Source organism: Populus euphratica, unplaced genomic scaffold, assembly GCF_000495115.2.
Source record: "Populus euphratica unplaced genomic scaffold, PopEup_1.0 scaffold772.1, whole genome shotgun sequence".
Classification (NCBI taxonomy): Eukaryota; Viridiplantae; Streptophyta; class Magnoliopsida; order Malpighiales; family Salicaceae; genus Populus; species Populus euphratica.
The window spans coordinates 37,401-59,211 of record NW_011500641.1 but is presented as its reverse complement, the minus strand read 5'-3'; the positions used below and the strand labels follow the sequence as shown (position 1 = coordinate 59,211).

Below are 21,811 nucleotides of genomic sequence, written 5' to 3'. Positions count from 1 at the left end.
GATACCATTCCTAAAGAACGACATTATGTATTACAAGTCCATCTAGCACATCGATGACAGACTTCTAGTCGTTTTGCACGACGTTTCTTTGCAAAAGTGCTTTTACCTGTTCCAGGCATGTGTGAAATAAAAAAATTAGAGGACTCATCTGATAATCGGATCTTTGCTTCAATCAACCAGCGAATATCTTCAGGAATTCCATGATTCATTAACAATCTCAATCTTGCACATCTAGCACGGTAAATTTTTATAATCGCATTCTGAGGCAAAGTGGGAAAATACTTTTTCAATTTTTCAAGATTAGTGTCCATTTTCAAATGAGAATTGGAAGAGAGATTCAAATAATTGCATAAATATATACACAGATATCAGTTATTATGGGAAACTGAAAGAACCGTCTTAAGTCACGGAGTACCGTTGTCTGCCATTTAACCGGGGTGAGAGAAACTAGCAAAAAATCACTCAAAAAGAAACACAAAAACAATGTGAGAAAAACAAAATAATCAACCTTTATCTACAAGATCATTCAAACTAGTTGATTCATTTTCACTAGGAAAATTATCAAAGTAAGCTTTCAAACGATGTCCATTTTCCTTAAAATCATTGTCATTCATTGAATTCTCAATATCACAGGCCCCATAAGGATTGCTCTATCTTAATCTTAGCTCTTTAGGGAATGCATAGAGTTGAGAATTATACAACAAAACTTTTTGACCAGTATCAATCTTTTGACAATTTTCACAAATTTTGCAGAATGCATGCGTGTCCTTGAACATGGTGGGCCAATAAAATCCATTTTGAAAGATTTTTGTAGCTGTCTTTTTTGACGAGAAATAACTTCCACATGCTTCAGAATGACAAAGTTTAATGACACTACTTACCTCATTGTCGGGAATGAATCTTTGAAATATTTGATCAGGACAATATTTGAATAAGTTAGGGTCATCACAATAAAAATTCTTCACTTCGTTCAAAAACTTTTCTTTGTCTTGATTACTCCAATCAGCTGGCAAATCTCCTAAAGCAAGAAAATTGATATTTTTATCATACCAAGGCATTGGACTAAAAGAAAGTAAGGATTCGTTAGGAAAGTAATCATCGATTGATGTGATGTCAGATGTCGAATCTATTGTCGTTGTTGATAAAAGATTCGCATCAACATTTTCGGTGCTTGTTTCATCCGTGATTTCTTCCTTAGAATAAATCATTTGCAAATCTTCAGATTCATCCAACTCATTTTTACTTAAAGTAGATTCAAGTTGACCATAAACTAATTCGTCAATATGATCTACTTCTTGTAAATCATTATCATCTCTAGGTTGCTTGCAAATGTTGAAAATATTCATCTCCAATGTCATGTTTCCAAATGATAGCTTCATCAGTCCATTCCTACAATTAATCAATGCGTTAGAGGTTGCAAGAAACAGACGTCCTAAAATAACAGGAAATGAATTACATGCTTCAACAGGTTCTGTGTCTAAGACAATAAAATCCACAGGATAAATGAATTTATCGACTTGTACTAGCACATCTTCAATTATTCCTCTAGGCACTTTTACAGATCTATCAGTAAGTAAAAGAGATATAGAAGTTGGTTTTAACTCACCTAGATTCAGACTTTGAAAAACTGAATGTGGAAGTAAATTCACACTAGCTCCAAGATCAAGTAAGGCTCTTTCAATTTTATGCTCTCCAATAAAGCAAGAAATTGTAGGACAACTAGGGTCTTTATATTTCAAAGCATTATTGTTCTGCTAAAAAGGCTTTCTTTTTCACATTCAGTTTCCTCTTCACAGTGCATAGATCTTTCAAAAATTTAGCATAAGAAGGAACTTGTTTAATAGCATCCAGCAAAGGTATATTGATCCTTACCTGTTTAAAAATTTCAAAGATTTCAGAGTTGTGATTGACTTTCCTTTGTTTGTTCATGGCTTGAGGAAATGGAAGTGCTGGCGGTGAATCATTCGTTTCTTTGTAATTTTTAGATTCACCCCCTTCCTTACCCTCAGAGATTGACTCATCATCTTTCTCATAAGGTTCAAGAGAGGGTTTTTCAATAACCTTACCACTGCGCAGAGTAGTGACTGATTTGACTTGATCTATGTGTTGGCTTTCGGAACTACTTGTATTTGCATTGTATTGCCCCTTGGGATTTTGTTGTGGTTGAGATGGTTACCTTTCTCTTGGAAACTGAGAGCAGATGTTAATTTTGCAAGAGTATCTTTAAAATCTGTCATGTTTTGAGCAAGTTGAGTATTGATTGTCTCTTGCTTTTCAATGAATGCATGCAATGTTTCCTCAAGATTTCTTCTAGGAGGTGGAGCATAAGGAGGTGCATATCCATAAGAATTTTGGAAATTGTGGTGTGCTTGAAATGGTGGTTGTGAAGTTTGTGCATTGTTGTTCTCACTCTTCCAACTAAAATTTGGGTGATTTCTCCAACTAGGGTTGTATGTTTGTGAGTATGGGTTGTGGTTGGCCCTTTGGAAACTGTTTAAAGCATGGGCTCGTTCATGGAGACATTCCTTAAAAGAAGGCAAGGTTGGACAGTTACTGGTTGAGTGTTCATTTGTTTCGCATATTTGACACACAATGTTTTCAACAGATTTTAATTGACCACTCTTTTTCAATTCCAATGCCTCGACTTTTCTAGCTAAAGATGCAAACTTGGCTTGGAGGTCATGATCTTCCCTAAGGTTGTACATACCTCCTCTAGATGTATGAGGTTGAGTTTTACTCGGTGCCTCATAAGTACCCGCGGTGTCCTAATTTTGAGCATTTTCAGCTAATAAGTCTAAGTACTCCATTGCTTCATCAGGGTCTTTATCTTCAAAAGTTCCATTGCACATCAATTCAATCATTTGCCTATCTCTAGGTGTTAACCCTTGATAGAAATGTGAAACCAATCTCCATGTTTCAAAACCATGATGAGGGCAAGTACTAAGCAAGTCTCGATACCTATCCCAACATTGGTAAAATGTTTCTCCTGGTTTTTGAGTGAAAGTGGTGATTTGTCTCTTGAAAGAGTTTGTTCTATGAGATGGGAAAATTAAAATGAGATGCATCGGGAAAACTATGCATGATGGTGCACTTGTTCTTGTGGGATTCATGTGGTCTCTAAGTGTTCTAGCACGATTATTCTTATTATTCTCATTATGAAGTGATTGATTATCTTCTTCGGCCATATTTTCTGAAAATGATGAGGATACCCTACAAAGTCTACCACTTGATGTACGTGACCACACTCTCATGCACGTGTAAGAATAAAATAAAATAAAACAAAAAAGAAAACAAAAGAAGAAGAAACAAGAGAAAAGAAACAAAGTTATATACAAGAAAAGTGAAAAGAGAAAATAAAATAACTACTATAATTTATACAAGAACTTACCTCCCCGGCAACGGCGCCAAAAACTTGACACGACGAAAAGATTGATGTCTTCTCTCAAGTGCAGGTAATAAATAACCTGGCAAGACCGGGGTCGAACCACAGGGAGGTTATTTGTACAAATTATAAATAACAATAATACAACAACAATAACAATAACAATAACAACAATAATAATAATAACAATAATAATAATAATAATAATAATAGTAGTAGTAGTAATAATAATAATAATAATAAAGAAAGAGAAGAAGAAGAAGATGATGAGAACTTGGAGATGGAAAATTAATGTAAGGATTACACAATAATAATAACAAATGTCAAGGTTAGAGGTTCCACTAATGATATATCAAACAAGCATAGTATAAACTCTTATTATTGAATTGGAAACCACACCCAAAGGAGGTTCCAATCAGATTATATATTGTTAACATGATTACATTAGTCATCTTATTCAATTAATGCTAATACTTGTAAATCTCGTCAAGCATTCATGATTATAACTTATGTTAACAACAAATCAAGTTCCTTTCATAGCTCAGGTGTCGGTTATACCATACAGTATGGGCTATGAAAGTGCCAAGCATTTGTTGTACCAAGTGTTATACAACATAAATCAAGATTAGTCATTTAACAAACAAAGTATTAAAGAGTGAACAAGATAACAAATACAAAACATGTTAGTATCAAACATTAAAGTCCATATTAAGTTTACATTATACTTATTCTTACACCATTAGTATAACCTTTTCACCTTGACATAACTAACTTAGCTAGACATAATGAAAGAAAGCAAAATAGATAAACAAAATAAGAACATAAAAGTTAACTAAGTAAAGGAAAGGAAATGAAAGGCATAAACTTGATATTAATGAAAGCAAAGCATAAACATTACAAAGAATACAAAGAGAGAAAGGAAGAGCATGATCTTGATTTGAAAACCAAGATGCCTAAATGCATGGCAAATGCCTCCTTTTATAGGCCAAAATTGGGAAATATTGATTTGATGACTAATTGATAAGTGGGTGGCCAACTTTTGACTTGGTGACAAGCCTTATCTTCTCTTGTCTGCCCAAAACGTCATTAATAACTTCAAAATTGGAGCCAGTTGCAAACATGAAAGTTGTAGGCAATTGTCTCAGCTTTCTTGTGTAAAACATTTAGCTCATTTGGACTTCTAGAACTCCAGATATGGCCAAAATACTGAACAGTGCTCGGGCTGGAAAACAGATTCGGGCTTCTTTGTTGTTGCTATAATTTGGACTTGAAAATGGCCTTTTTAGATCTTGGGCTCCATATGAAAGTTGTAGGCCTATGTCTTTTCTAAGTTTGATCATCTCTTTATCCTTGCAATTTAAGTTCTTAAAGTCATCAATCAATCCTTTCATTTATGTGATAGGCCTGCATTTAAAATGAACATTTACCACAAATTAAAGGTATCTTATATTATTAGATATATTATTATAAAACATGCTTTGGTTAAGAAGTTATTGATACTTCAAGTGCAAAATGATGATATAAAACCATGATAAAAATGCACTTTTAAGTACTAATCAATCATCACTTGTGGTTTGCGGATCCTGCGATCCATTTAAGCATATGGCAATAATAGAGCAGATCTGCTGTTTATATTCATACGTACACTCTCGCTTACAGTGCAACAATCAGAGACGCTTCCCATGGCTCATCATTGAGCTCTGTACAGGTCCAAAATTAGTCGGTGAAATCACACCTTGAAGAGCTTCAAAGCTTTTCAACAGCAAATTACTTGTGTATCTTTCAATTCCATGCTAAGTAAGATGAATCACGTAATAATTAGGAAGTCAGAAAGATATTTATGACAATACGTACTTGACTAGCCAAATAGAAAATTATGATATATAAATGGCAGAAATTTTATTTGAGATTATGTATTTTGTAGCAAGATAGCAAGACAACTGTGTTTACTTTTTTAAGAAAAATAATGGTTTTTTATTTTCCTAAAACAGTGGCACTCGCGGTTGTTGACACAACATATGCAGTTCGAAAACATATCCTGCAAAGATTAAAGTGTGAAGAAGGCAACAATGGGAGTTTGATGTAGTAGAAGTTGTTTAGAGATCCACTGCTCGGAAACTCCTTCGAATACTGGCTGACTGAAGAGCTGAAACATAGTATCATGGTTACTCAAAAATTAATATAAAATTTTCACATGACACAGGAGAAAGTATAAGACAACACAAACAAATTAAATGATGGAAGTTAAATCTTCATATATCTAATTACAATGGAAACTGTTTTAGCAAAAATCCCCAATACAATACCAAAACCTTGGATTTTTTTTCTTCCAAAAGCTATAAAAGAATAGAATTATTTTCTTAATTAGCACAATCGGGTGTTGAAATTCAATATCAACTAGTATTTAGACCAATAGGATTAAAATTTTATAAGAGTTTTAATATTAGCTGAAGGATAAATCCTTCATGAATAAAGATTTATAATAAACTAGTTTATTGCAATCCTTGTTTAATTAGAATGTTAGATTCCTTATTAGATTAGGATTTTCTTTAAATAGTTTAATTTATTTATTAGCTAGGACTTGAGGCTTGTAAATAGACTTGTAATCTTTAAGCATTAAACACAAGTTGAGAGAAATATAGAGAAGAGCTATAAAGTTGTATCTTTTGAGAAAACTCTTAATAAAATATAACTCCTCTCATTGTTCTTCTTATTCTTATGTTTGTTCTTATAAATTATCTATCACACCCTATCATTCTTTTTGAACAAGTGGTATCAGAGCTTAGGTTTGGCTAATTCAAACCTTCCATTTCAATGTCCTAGATTGATAAAGGACAACTATCAAACTTAGTGTATTTGAGTAAAAGCTTGGCTAGGTTCTCAAGAAGTATAGGAAACAGTTGAAAAAGGCTTTAAAGAACCTATAGATGGAACACTGTTGACTTTAGTCCAAAAAAAAACCATGCAAAAGGCACAAAGGAAGGATTAACTAGCATTAACAATCATCTACCAATGTTTGGATAATACCACTTTTGAGATAGTGGCTAACACAGCCACTACCAAACAAGTATGGAAAGTTTTGCAAGAATCAAACCAATGAGCTGATAATGTGAGAAAGGTAAATTTACAAAAATTACATGGTGACTTTGAAAAGTTATATATGCTTGAATAAGAGAATATTTCAGAATATTTTGCAAGAGTATTGACTATATATAATCAAATGAAGAGATATGAAGAGAAGATGGAAGAGACACGTGTGGTAGAGAAGATCCTATGCTCGTTGCAAAAGAAGTTCCATTATGTGGTGATTGCGGTAAAAGAGTTGTAAAATATAGATTTTCTTTCAATACAAAGTCTCATAGGGAAATTACAAGTCCATAAGGAAAGAGTCAATGAGATTCAAGAGGATGTGGGTGCAGAAGCACTTTTTTCAAACCAAGATGGTTCTAGATATTCCTAAGAAGGAGGGGGAAGAGGAAGATTTAGAAAAGGAGGCCAAGACAGCCTTAGTAGATCAAATAGTCAACCGAATGAAGAGAACTGATTGATCAGTTCAACTGGTAGTTGCAACTCAAGATCTAGATTTGACAACAGGTTTGACAAATCAAAAGTTAAATGCTATAATTATCAAAAGATAGGTCATTATGCTAAGGATTACTGGAGTCTAGCCAAAAGGGTTTAGAATAATGCAAATCTTGTGATAGAAGAAGAGAACGAAGCCACTCAACTACTAGTCCTTAATGAGAAAATGCAAGAAAATGAGAACATGTTGTACCTAGACAATGGAGCTAGTAACCACATGTGTGGAGACAAAGACAAAATTCATGGAGCATGATGAAGCAATTAAAGGTAATGTCGCTTTTGCAAATCATTCAAGGGTTCCCATAAAAGGAAAATGTATGATCTTGATTTAATTGAAAGATGGAAGTCATCAATTTATTAGTGATGTCTATTATATACTAAAGGTGAAAAGCAACATATTGAGCTTAGGAACAATTACTGGAGAAGGGTTATGAGATTAAGATGAAAGATCGTACTTTGACATTACTTGACACTAAATGATATATGCTTACAAATGTAGTCATGATAAAGAATAAAATGTTCTTGCTAAACATAGGAATGGATGTGCCTAAATGCTTAAATGATGATGAGAAATATGACATCTTACCAATTCTTGATGAAGAGGAGGAAGATATAAAGACCATTAAGAACCTAAAGTCGCACCTCCACAAACACCAACAAGCTCAACTTCTTCTTTTTCTTCTACTGAAAGCTCAAGTAGTGACACTCCACCTACAAAGATGAGGAGTCTTGATGACTTATATGAGGTAAGTAATCCTTTTGATAATGATGGAATACGAATAACATCAATACTATTAAGGTAGGACATTGTGAAGAGAAAAAAAGAAAAATGAAAGAATGATTACAGTTGATATTGAGGGGGAGTATTGAAATTTAATATCAACTAGGATTTAAAATTTTTAAGAGTTTTAATATTAGCTAAAAGAGAAATCCTTGACGAATAAAGATTTGTAATGAACTAGTGTATTATAATCCTTGTTTAATTAGAATGTTAGATTTTTTATTAGATTAGGATTTTCTTTGAATAGTTTAATTTTCTGATGAGCTAGGACTTAAGTTCTATAAACAAACTTGTAATCTTAAGTATTAAACATAAGTTCAGAGATATAAAGAAGAGCTATAAAGCTCTTTATATATTCTAGCAGTCGCATCTAAGTCAAAATAAAGAAAGGGCAAACAGTACATTTGAATAACGATTCAGTACTTAGTGGCAGAAAGGTTCTCTCTAGTGCCAAGTTCAATTATTGTGAAATTGATTCCTTCCAACTTGTTTACTAGAATCGGTGAGACTTAAATTTCTTCTTGAATCTGATTCTGTGTAGCAAAACTTTTCCTTTCCAATTTATTTTCATAATCTGTTTTTTTTTCTTTAACTGATCTTGACTCTCTTCGAGACATGATATCTTTATTTCTTACTCTACTTGCTCTAGTTAGCTTCGTGACATTATCAATGTGACGCAACATGACCATCTCATCCTAACAAAAAATCTAGGTACTAAGGATGATCAAACAAATCAGGAAATCGAATAAACTGAGAAAACCCAAAAAAATAACTGAAAAAATTGAGCCAAGAAAAAAACCGATTAGAATAGTTAGAAAAATTCCTGGTTCAGTTCGGTTTTTTGTTTTATAATGTAGGAACTGGTTCGGTTTGGTCATGTTTCACCCGGACCAAACCGAACCAATTCAGAATAAAAAGGTCCCCACCCACCACTGGTATAAATTGAAAATGATGTCCAGTCTCGCCTCTCTCCCGACTCTCCACACTAACCCTAATTACACTGCAACACCAACTAGTTGTCCCCCCTCTACCTCGCAGCTAACCCTAGCCAAAGCACCCGCCCCCTCTTGCCTCTCCCTCTCCCGTCTCCTTAGACTTAGAAAATAGAAACATAGAGATCCAAAACAGTTTCTCTTAATCCTTTTCGTTCAGTTTGTGTTTCCATTGTTTGAAACCATTCAAGCTTCTCAAAAATAGATCGACGTTCCTCTTCATCTACGCAAGATCACAGGTACTCCATACTCCACTACTCTAAACCCAAATCAGTTTTATAGCATTGGATTTTAATTTTGTTTTTTTCATTTTAATTAATTAATTAATTAGCTTGTATTTTGCCTATATTTATATGTTTATTATCTATTTAATTTATTGTATTTGTATTTTTTTTCAATGCAAGGGTCAAAGAATAGACATACGATTGCTGTTTTGATTTGGTTGAATGCTCGAAAATCAATTTATAAGGTAACCATAAGCTTTGAATACTTAGTTTTCAATTCTGGTTGATGTGAACTATATGCACTTTTGAATAGTTTGCTGGAGTTATGAATACTTGGTTTTCAATTCTATTTTTGAATATTTTGATATTGTTGGAGTAAATACTTGGTTTTCAATTTTGAGTTTTTAACTCAATGAACATAGGGAATGCTTTTGCTAATCAATGTTTTAAATTATGAACAAATAGAAAAATAATTAATTGGTGGTGACAGTTTAAAGCTCTCGTGTGAAGTAGTGAAGGATTTATAGGCATAAAAAACTAAATAAATAGCACATGTATTTTTAATACCTTGAGTAATTCCATCTCCTCTTTTGTTGGACAAAACTTAATAAAGCTATCCACCTTATCAATATCCAATGTTATATCATCCAAAGTAAGAACTAAACTCTATAAGACAGTTAAAGAAGCAACGACATAAGAGAACCGACCAAAATCATTTAAGCAGTTAAATGAATGCATAGAAAACTTCAGTAGAAAAGGTATATCTTCGTTCATTTACATTAAAAGGACTAGTTATCAGGGTTAACATGTTTCTCAAATTCAAAACTAATTACACATCATCATTTAGTAGATTTCAAGTCAACTAATTACAACAGCATGAAGTCTGGTATATGTGGGACTTCCAAAGGAATCATATAGGAATGCTAGGTAGATGGAATAACAAGAAAACCTAAGTTACCAATCACCATAATTAAAGCACTATGAAAAAACATTCATGTGTTCATGGATAGCTATAGAAGCTTTGAACATAAAATAATTATAAAAATCTTGTCAGCTTTGAAATTGCAGCCGATAGTCTAAATTTTCTATTGTTTTAAGAAAACATTAGCTCAAACAACCACAAAAAGGTTCAGCTTACCAAGAGGTCTAGCAGACGAATTTTAACCTTTGAAAGCATGATCTCACAATTATATACCCGTTTAAGTTCAATCTGCAGAACTAATAAATACCTCATGAAGAAACAAATTTAAATGAGATGGTTTGCTATTTATTCATTGCTATCCAGAATACAGTATACACAGGAAAAATGTATGATCAAGCACTGAATGTGTTTGCAATAAAAATAGTTCCAGTAATTGCAAAACATTATATATACATAAAAGACAAAATACAGATATTTTGATTGCTTCTTGTTATGTTGTAGTTCATTGAACAAAAATTATTATCATTTATCCTTTTAGAATTTGAGTTTTGTTACTGCCTTTTATTTTGTTGTAGTTAATTACAGATGAAAAACCTTCAAAATACTTCATCCACTTGCACTACCCCAATATCAACCAATGCCCCAGCTTCAAACACCAGCCCAACATCAACTTCTATAGGATCCGCCACAGATAATATTATCAAAGTTGAAGATTATGATGGAGCTAATGATGATTCAATTGAGGAATAAGAAGATAATTTTGGCTAACTATTAAAACATAAAAGTGTAATGCAATTTCTTATAATCTAATATTTATGGATGAAATTATATTTAAAAATATATTTTATAATTTTTTACATGGATTATTATTGTGTTGTGGGTGCTATTTTTAATTTAAATATTTGCGAGGAGAATATACAGAGAATGCAGACAAAAAGTGTCATTCTTTCAATGCACACGAGAGACTCAAATCTATGCATTCTTTTAACTCATCAATAAAATATGAGTTGTTTTTAAAACATTACATTAATCATTTAAAAAAGTTAGTGGGAAAAAATAATTATAGTGAATTTACCAATACCTATCTTAAAATAAGATGATGAAATATTTTAATTGATGGAATCTTGTAAACTATTAAGCACGAGTAAATAAAGTGGTCCAAAAGCTCAAAACCTAAATGAGGACTCTTTATCGCAGGACTATAATTTGTAGTTTTGTCGAACATCTACAAATGTATGCACTCCTTCAACACATGAACTATAAGACAAAATATTAGGATAACTAATTAATACTGATCTCAACAATGAAGATCACTAAACTTCTATCAAATCAATAAATTTTTAGGTATCATTTTTTTTGACAATTTATAAAATAGTTTTTAGTCTAAGAACATAGGAATAATTTTTAAAAAAATTTATTAAAAAATCATCATTTTATACTAGGGCCGATTATGGGCTTCACAGCTTGAATTTTATCTTGAATTTTATTTGTAAGGTTAATAGTAGTTTTAATTGAAGTTATTTATAGAGTAGACTATTTTGTTTATTTTCGAGTTGTCAAGCTCACCAATTATTACACTATTAATGATTAAAACAATTGTCGTTTCAAAATAATATAGTTTATTTATTTATATTTAAAAGATTTAAATTTTAAGTTAATTGATAGGATCAATTATAGAACCTATAAAGCACGAGTAGAACACTTTTTTGGGATAAATCAAGTAAGCAAGAGGCAAGAGCTCAAAACCTATACGACAACTCTTTGCTAAAGGACTATAATTTGTAGTTTTGTCGAAGGTCAGCACGAGTAAAACACTAGTGGGATGATCGAATCGAAAGGATTCGTTGTGACCACAGGAGGTGTTGATAGATTGAATCGGTTTATGACCACCAAGTATGAAGGTGATAATAGTTTTTAACAGCTTTCTTTTTGTCCACTATCCGAACCCTGTTGTGAATGCTCATGCGTTCCAGTAGGCGTCAACAGTGACAAGCACTTGGCTACCAATGTCGAACCTGTTCTTGTGATGTTTGAACCAGATACATAGAGAGCACCTAAAATGGTGTCAGAATGATATTGATCAGTAATATTATCCACTGCAATACAGTATGACGGAGTTCGATTGCCTCCTATCATGTGTTGGGCATAAACAAAATTAAAATAAATAAGAAGCTTTCTAGCTTTGGCTTTTCCTTAGTTTTGATGGCGTCTCCATATTTATACTTCGTTTGTTGCTTCATCTTGTCATAGAAAATCATCTGGTTGCTACAATCATTGGGTGATATCATCTAAATGTTCGGAACCAAATGTCAGTACAGGCTATTTGTTTTTGCATATTTTAGTGGGTTTTTAGGTCCTATTGATATATTGGGCAATTAATCAATTTTAACAAATATCGGAAATTTATTAAAATCGACATATTTTGATGTCCAGAAACCTTCTCCCACTCGGTTCCTTTTGCGAGAAATGAAGGAGTCGTTAACCTCTCCAAATTTAATGAAGGATCTTCTTAGGGGTTGATACTGAAGCTAGCAAGGAAATCTTTCAAAGTATATCTTCACAGATTCAAAACGTGGTTATGATTGGTATTGGTAGGTGAAATCTGATCTTTTTGTGAAGGTCGGAGTCTAGGGTCTTAGATAGGGGTGGTAAAGTGGTGGTGCTGAGGATAAGGGTTTGAAAGAAGTTGCTGCTCCTGGGAAGGTCTGGTACAAGCTGCTGCAGCTGGCGTGGGAGGGGCTGTTGCCTAATGATAACAGGAATTTTAGTGAGTATGCTCATTCACGAACATGTTTTGAAATGATAGAGGTTGTTTTGCAGATCGGGGCAGTGGAATGAACTGGTTTTCTGGTGTAGATCGGTGGTGGGATCCGCTAGTTTTCTTTTTTGGCAGACCGGGTCAAGAGACGATTCATCTCTAAATTACGGCTTATATATCAACAAATTATTCAGTAGGATCCGATTCATTAGTCGAAAAAAATATTGTTACCATATGCTACCTAATTATCATTACCAAACACAAGAAATCAACCATCTCATGCTCACCTACTTCATCATCTCATTCATCTTTGGTTCCTTTGATCACGTAAGCTCTTAAGATGTAGCCAGATTATTTTTTAAAACAGTAATGTATCTACAATTTGGAATATAACTTGGATTGGTTTTGAACTCGATTCTATTATGAGCATGCATATTTTTTGGCTTGATGTTTTACATTGATTTAAGAAATATGTTTATAATTGTTGTGTTATAGATTGATCACAAATGTGTGATTATTGCTCACATTTTAGCTGCATTGATCAATAGTTTTTTTTTTTTAAATTCTAGGTAAAGAACTGGTTGCATAACAGAAATATATTAATACTCCTAATATATCATATTTAAAATAAATTGTATTATTTTTTATTTATTTATTATGATTTGATGAAGTCTATTTCTACTGACTTAGTATGACAAGTATGCTACAATAAATGAATCCTAATTTTCTAGGCCTAGAACTTCATTTGGTAAGGTGAAACATTTTCAATTATTATTGAGGCTTCTTTTAAAGGAAAACTGGAAATTTGTTTTTTGGTTGTCGTATCATTCCCAAATAATATTTTAGATAATATTCCTTATAATTTTTTTTTATCTAATATTAGAAATGAATGAATTGTATTACTACCAATAATATTTTTGATATTAAACTCGTATAAGTTTTATATTCTTATATTGAAGGTGAGTAATAGGTAAATTACTATCTCTAATAATATTTTTGGTATTAGCTCTTTTGTAAGGTTTTTTATCCTTTATATTAAAAATGAATAATATATATATTTTTTTATCTCAAATAATATAAGTTTTAAATATTTTTTAATTTTACAAACTTGTTATTAAATCCATGCAATAGTTTTTAAAACATGCCAAAGTATTGAATTTTTTATTAAAAAAATGCTTAAATAATTTTTGAGGATTTTTGGCTATATACCAAAAAACTTCTTATATTTTTTTTTAAAAAAATATTATTTTTTAGATGATTTATTTGGCAAACCCCCTTTTATTTTTATGTATAACTACCAAAATAAACTTAGTGTTTTTTCTAAACACACCTTTAAGCCAAAAATTCCTTTACAAAAAAGGTTGAAAACGAAATAGGGCCTTGCACATCTAACTTGAATTTGATCAAATCAGGTTCACTTGAATTCTTTAATTCGATTATAAATTGATCCGAAGATCACTAGTTTAACTCAAAAAACTAAAATCAAACCCAAAAATAAAAACATATTAAACTTGCAAAACAAACATAAGAACACAAATTTTTTATTTGTCAAAACCAAATCAAAACATAGAAAACTCAAGAATAAAAAGAACATTCAAAGTAAACACAACAATGTGAATTTCAAATCTGACCTTATACAATGAAATCAAAGGCATAGGCATGATGAGAATCATTCACCAAATCATAATCAAGCTTCCAACATCAACAATTATCACTTAATAATCACAGTTTGGTCAAAATATGTTTCGGTGCAAAAACAAAACTCTACAATTAAAACTAAAAAAAAATAGTTCACTACACCATTAAATAATTTTTTCAATAGATTAATTCTGTTGATGTAAGGCATGAAATCTGTCAGTTAAATTATTATTGATGGTATCTTTGACGGAATTAGTTAGTTGATTTACTAATCATTGGTAATTTCCCATCCGTTGCTAATTCTATCAAAAATAAAAAATCAACCACGAATGGAACACCAACAGTCTTATAGATGGTGAAACGTGGCAAAATAAATTCCCACAAGAACATTACCGATGAAACACATCTGTCTGAATTTTCAACGGTACTTATCGATGGATAATTCGTTGGTAATAGTATTCGTAAAAACCGATGGAAATATTATGTCGGTAATTATGGCATGGGTGGTAATTATTTGGCAACTCTTAGTAAAATACCAACAGTTGGGATCCATCGGTAATGCTGTTGGTATGTATTTAAAATATGTATAAAAAATAATTTATTAATAGTAAAAAGGCTTACTAAACAAATAAAATTGTATTAAACATTAAAAATATCAAAATAGTGTTAAATAATATTCATCCAAATATTCATTAAAAATTTAATGTGTTTAAAAAAAAAATTAAACTAGAATATCGGAGGAGCCGGAAGAGGCAAAGGAAGAGGCTGTTTGTTCTTAGGACCATACGGCTAAAAAGGAGTTGCACATGTATCATCATCCATCTTTGATCTAATCTCCATGACCATTTGATGGAGCTGATCATAATTCATTGATAGATATTGATATTGTTGTTTCAAGGCCATGAACTCCTCAAACTAGGTGCTCGATACTGGTGAAGAGCCCTAACGGTTGAGACACTACAGGCTGACCGCAAGTTTTTGGCCCTAGTGTTGGAGAGCCTGTAGACTTGATTTTTTTCAGGTCCACTAGACGATCTCACCTCCATCCACAAATCCAGATTGAAATTTGGATGGGTCGAAGGATTGTCCCTATATCTCTCCCTCTACCGGTTATTATAGGTCTCCTGAATTTTTTTTAATAATCATATTTAATTCAAGAAAATAATAACTTACAAAATAAAATGATTGAACAAACATATCATGAAGTGCTGAGCATGGTTGTCTATGAACTACTACACCACTTTTTGGCAGTTTTGACTTTGCAGATATGTCTCTACAAACAGTTCCATTGCACTAGGCTCACGTCTAAGAGACGTAGCATGTAAGGAAAAAATAGGTTGCAAGTTTAATATATTATAAGGAATGACAAATTAATTAATGATATATTTCATTAAAATTAATCTTACTATCCACTTTGCATGTGCGCTAAATAGAACAGAGCCATCGATGTGCGTAGTCACTGAACCATGAATTTGTTGATCCTAGTTGTTGGCACCAAACTATAATCACTGTGTGAATTGCTCTGAGATCATGTGCTCAATATATGTCATCCATATATCACTCGAGATGAATGGTGGCTTGAATTCTCACCAAACCGCCACCTCGTTCCATCTTTCAAGACCGTTATCCCTTGCATGTCCTTTTCATTTTTTTTGGTTGTCCTACCAAATATCACGCAACCTACTTCCATAGTAACAAATTAGAATTTAGAATGTAAAATTATAAAGCATAAATAAATATTATTTTCAATGTTACCTAGTTGTTGCTTGATTCTCTAATACCATCCTCACAACATTTTTGTTCACTCTATCCTACTCAACTTTATGTTGCGTATATAGACAATTCATATAAAATAAAAATAGTACAAGTTATAAAATTATAAAAGAAATTTATTAAAATAAGCTGGAAATTAAAAGTTAACACTGGCTTGAAAGTGCTAAAATTATGCATCGATATTAGGTCTTCATTTAAGATGTCTACAAACCTGACTCCATTGAAACAATGAAATCTCCATCGACAATTTAAATGCCAATGTTATTATGAACTTAAATTAAATTAAATTAATAAAATATTAATTAGTTGTTCATAAATTATGTTATAAGTATATATAAAAAAAAAACCTAAACAAACTTACATTGAGAGGTCATCCGTCCATTATGCCTAGTACTTGTGAGTGAATTAACTCCGTTGTGATGGCACATTGCTTCTGCACCTTGAAATCGCACTAGAAGAGGTAGCATCACAAGTTGGCATAGATTCCTTGTCGTGATCAGCACCTAATGATACATCCTCCTTGCTGCAAGAAGAACTAGTGGCAACCGTCTGCTAACAAAGTGTTGTAGATTTTATTCTACGCATCAACATAAATTTATACAAATAATTACATAATTAACTTTGATTATTTAAAAACAGTCAGCAGCACCTCTTTTATACTAAAGATTACCCACAGTTTTCAAACCAGGAAATCTTTATAATAACCATAAACCAAATAACTCCAACAACATCATATATATAACCTAATATATATAGAAATTCAATCATTTAAGAAAATTCGACAGCACCTCCCCTATAAATATTGATAATTACACATATTGTTACCTAATTTTTGACCCACCTTTTTGATGAAATTTTGGAAAATCCAAAAATAGCAAAAAAACAACAAAAATCCAAAAAATATGTTTTTAATATATTTACATCGTTTTTAGCATTTTCAAAGTCATCTAAAAAAGAATTTAGGTTTTTGGAACTTGTTCGACTTTTCACACGTCATTTTTAAATCATTGATTTTTCTCATTGAGTCAACGTTGATATTGCTTATTTTAAAAAAATACAAAAAATTAAGAAAAACTAAAATTTTACAAAAAAAGAAGTTGAGGGACTAATTTTGAGGACCAAACAACATTTTACATATAAATATAAGCCAAAACAATTACCAAAAAGGTGGAGCAATTTGAAATATAGGGGAGGGTAATTTTGAATTTCTAAGGAAGTAACACAAAAAAGGAACCCTAAGAAAAAAAAAGAGAACTTTTTCTTCTTCCTTACCAAAGGAGTCGTTGCCCCCTCTCCTTCGGACTTTTTTCTGCTCCTTCTTCCTCCGGTCTTCTCTGCCAACCCAAACATAGTCACCCCTCCCTCCACACCAGAGCTCCATCTTCTTCTTCCCTTTCCCTCAACTAGTTTCTCTCTCAACAGCCCCTCAATATCTCCTCCTCCCCTTCACCAACAGCCATCACACACCGTCCCTCTCCTCTCTCAGACCCATAGTCTCCCAACCGCCCTGCACACAGCTCCTCCCTCATCCCCACAAACCCGGTCATATCCTCCTCTCTCACCCGACCTATCAGCCTCCCTATCTAGATCAATGAACAGACCCAACCATAGTAACCCGCAGAAGCAGCCCCATCACAGGCCTACACAAATCAGCTTCCTTCCATTGGCCTTCCTCCCCGACCATCTCATAGATCTGCAACCAACCAACCAGCAGCAGCATCAGTTTCCTCCTTCAATCTCAATTGTAGCAACCAAAACAGGTGCAGTATCCAGTTCCTCCCCCACGTATGGCTGCACCCGCAGCTCCAACCTCTTGCCTTCAGCACTCCTTCCTCAGCTGCCAGGTCTGCCATTTAAAGAAGGAAAGAACTGAAAACTAGGGGAAGATAAAAGGCAAGAAGTAGATTTGAGAAGAAGAAAACGAAATAAAAACCAATGCTTGTTGCGTTTTCTTGGATTTGCAAGTGGCATTACTTCTCACCGCCAGTACAAAAGGGGAGGGGAGGAGAAAATGATTCAGATCCACCTATCTCTCAAGTTGTGTCCACGGCGGTGCATGAACCCGTGCGCCGCTAATAACGGTGATGAGTGGAGGAGACGCGCCACAACTATTCCAGTATTGTTCCGGCTTACAGAAGGCCATCCCTCTAATTTCAAATTGTTTTGGGGCTAATTTTTGTAATTGTAAAAATTGTTTAATGTATTTTTGTTTAGTTGACTTTTTATAATTTGTAGCGTTGATGTAACAAAGAAAAGAAAAGAAAAAGAAAAAAGAAAAGTATAGTGAATAGGAAATGTGTGATTTGTATTTTGTTTATGAATTTTTTTTTGTATGATAAAATTGCAAGAATATAAAAGAATTTAATATTTTGATTTTCTCACAAATAAAGAATTAAGAACTTACATGTAAGTTGTATTTTTAAAATTCGATGAAAGAATAAAATTTTTAAAATGTTTTTAACACATCAAGTTTACGAAGCAGTTTACCTCAAGTAGTGTGCGTTAGGGTTGCTAATACCTTCCCTAACCACAACCAGTCCTTACCTGTGAATCTCTGATGAGACTAGTATATCTGGGTTTCCTAGTAGCCCTCAATTAAATACTAGATGACAACTCCCAACAAACGCGGGTGACGTGTGACAGAATGGTGAATCCACTAGGGAAGGTGCTGTCTCTAACACTATTGGACTAAGCTTTGTGTATTTGATATGTTTAAGTGTTGGCAATTTTATCTTGTTTTAATTTTTTTTATCCATGTATTTTTAGAATTGTTTCATGCATCACTTATATTTTAATTTTTGAAAGCACACACAAACTTGAGGTTAGGTGAGGGACTAACAACTTAACTTACAACTTTAAGTCAAGGTTTAAGTTTGTGTAAACCCCAACTCTTAGTAAAATACTTATGGATACTAGTCTATAGGTGAAACAATTAATATTTTTGTAGCTACTCCATGTATTTTTGTTTATCCTCCTACACAAAATCTTGAATTGCAAACTTACAGCACACATAGTACAATAACAAGAGCTGAATATTAAAGAAGAATAAATATTTCATGTTCCAAAATATTATATTATAAAAATAAGGCTTTACAGTATATTTAGTCAGAATTTTCATCTTCGGCCTCAATTGAATTGTTATCATCAGCTTCATTGCACTCTTCCATGTGGTTATCAACTTCTTCATTAACATTCTCTAGTCCACTAGTAGAGCTTAAAATAATGTTCACTCCTCTACATCAACATTAACAAGACTATTGTTGAAAACATGAAAATTCAAATTTTCTTCCAAGTCAATTGAAGGAGCAACATGGTATGGTTCAACTAACTCACTAGCTTGAAAGAATTCATCTATCACACTTATATCTTCGTTCTCATCCTGAATAACCTTGACACTACCCCTGGGTTTTGTTTTTAAAATGGATAACCAATTAACTCATAATAAGTCCTTTATAAGGGAAGGGGTGTATGTGTAATAATCTTATTGGCATTACTTTGCGAAAACAAAAACGTCATTTATGCTATGGTGTCTAGCTTTTGAGTTGATTTCAACGAGACCATAGTGAGGATCTACTCTGATTCCTCTACTAGTTGTCTCATACTAATAACATTTGAATAAAAACATATATTCTGCTCACTATGATATTGCAATTTGATAACCTCTTCCAATCTACCGTAGTAGTCAACTTCAAACTCACTAAAAGTCGATCCCTTAATACAAACACCACTCTTGCATGTCTTTCTTCTATGCCCATATTCTTTAGTATGAAAGACATATCCATTGATAAAATACCCATTATCATACTTGACTTTTTTTTTTCAGGGCCCCCATTTAGTAAAGACAGTGAAATAGCAGCACTACCTCCCATTTGCTAAACCTTGTAAATTAAATGCAACAATAATCAATAAACAAATATTATGTAATATTAACATACAATTAATTACATTATAAAAGATAATGACTTTGTGATAGGACTTACATGTGTTCTAAACCATGTGGCAAATTGTTCATCTTGTAATTGAGAGACCAAACATAATGTCACCGTACTCTAATACAACATCAAGCAATTCTTAACTGGAAAGACATGGGGGTGTAACATCCTTTTCAACTCTACTAGCAAAAAAATCCTTTCTATTCTTCCTGTACTTGTGATTCAGCAGCAAGAAATGACAATAACACTAAAAAAAAAACTTTACCTGTGTTTTCTAGTATGAATGCCTTGTTGTTCTCCATACAATATGGACATGCTAGCTTTCCATGCATGCTCCAACTAGAAACCATTCCATAAGCTTGGAAACCATTGATAGTTCATATCAAAGCCGCTCTCATAATAAAATTTTGTTTTCTTGAGATGTCATAAGTCAAAGCTCTAGAAGATCACAACTACATCAACTCATCAATCAACTAACGAAGACAAACATCTATATCCCGACCTAGACTACTTGGACCTAGTATAATCATAAATAAAAACATAAACTCTGGCCTCATACTCATCCCTAGTGACAAGTTATAAATCGTCAGTATGACCAGCCAATAAGAATAAGGAGCAACAAATGAACCAAATGGGTTGAATCTGTTTATACAAAACCCATGATGCACATTCCTTGATTCAGCTGAAAAGTGAGGATGCACACTGTTAAAGTGTTTCCAGGCTTCACTGTTAGACACCATCACTCCATCAACCACATGATGTGATTGGTGTCATGTCATGTGTTCAACAATCCTTGGTGACATGAATAATCTTTGTAGTCTAAGTGTGATTGGGAAGTATCTAAGTTTTTTACATGTCACAATAGCCTTCCCTCTACTAGTTCTGGGTTTGTAACGGGAATGCCCACATGTCATGCACTCGATCAGCTTAGCATTTTCAAGGTAGTATAACATGAAAAAGTTAGTGCACATGTCAATTTTCTAATATCCTAAACTGAGGGGTTTTATCATGGACTTGGCAACATAGAAGTTCTCTTTCAGCCTGTTCCCTTCAAGTAAAATGTTTCTTGCCCATTCGATAATCTTATCATAACCAGCCTCACTCAATCCATGATCTGACTTGATGGTGAGCACCTGTGCTATGGCCGATAATTAACAATGGTTTATGCAGCCATCCCATAATGGTTTGTTAGAAACTTTCAATAGATCGAAAAACCTTATTGCATTTGTATTAGGTTCTTCTTCTATAATTGGACATTCACTCATTCTCATTGCATCCATAACCATTGTCGCACGTGTGCGGCATTGCGGCGATCATCCACCATCCATGCTAACGATGGGATGTGGTGTATTTCTAGTAAGATATGAAGAGACAAGGAATTCTTGTCTCTTATCAGTGAAAACATTGAATGGGAGTCGCCACCTAGTATTCTGGTAACTAGGAACCCTAACTGGTCTTTAGAGATCGGGTACGGAGACTGGTTGCGTAAAGGGAAGGTATTAGCACCCCGACTACGCCCTACCTAAGGTAGGCTGCATTGTTTTGTCTGATAAAATATGAAATCATGTTGTGGTATCTAATTATATGTGTATCTAAAACCAAAGAAACTTTTAAAATCAAGAATACGTGTTACGTATAACCTCATAATCCCTGATACTAAACAAAACAAAAAAATTTCTTGTTGTTTTTGATATTTTGGCCAATGTTCTCTTGACTTTAATAAACTGGTTATTAAAGCCAAAATGCATGCTAAAATATTGTTTTTGATGTATGAAAAATACAATATGATTTTTTTTTGTGTAGCTTTGAGACACTTGGCCGTATGCA

At 33.0% G+C, this 21,811-nt stretch overlaps 1 long non-coding RNA gene across 2 annotated transcripts; it reads left to right on the top strand.

The window, feature by feature from the left end:
* Window positions 1-8,693: 8,693 nt before the first annotated feature.
* Window positions 8,694-12,985, top strand: LOC105115814 (uncharacterized). 2 transcript variants are annotated; one of them, XR_840393.1, is made up of 3 exons: window positions 8,694-8,976; window positions 9,142-9,206; window positions 12,317-12,985. It is a non-coding gene; the product is annotated as an uncharacterized LOC105115814 (long non-coding RNA). The 2 variants fall into 2 exon arrangements; XR_840394.1 differs by lacking the exon at window positions 12,317-12,985 and adding an exon at window positions 10,459-10,565.
* The last annotated feature ends 8,826 nt before the right edge of the window (window positions 12,986-21,811 follow it).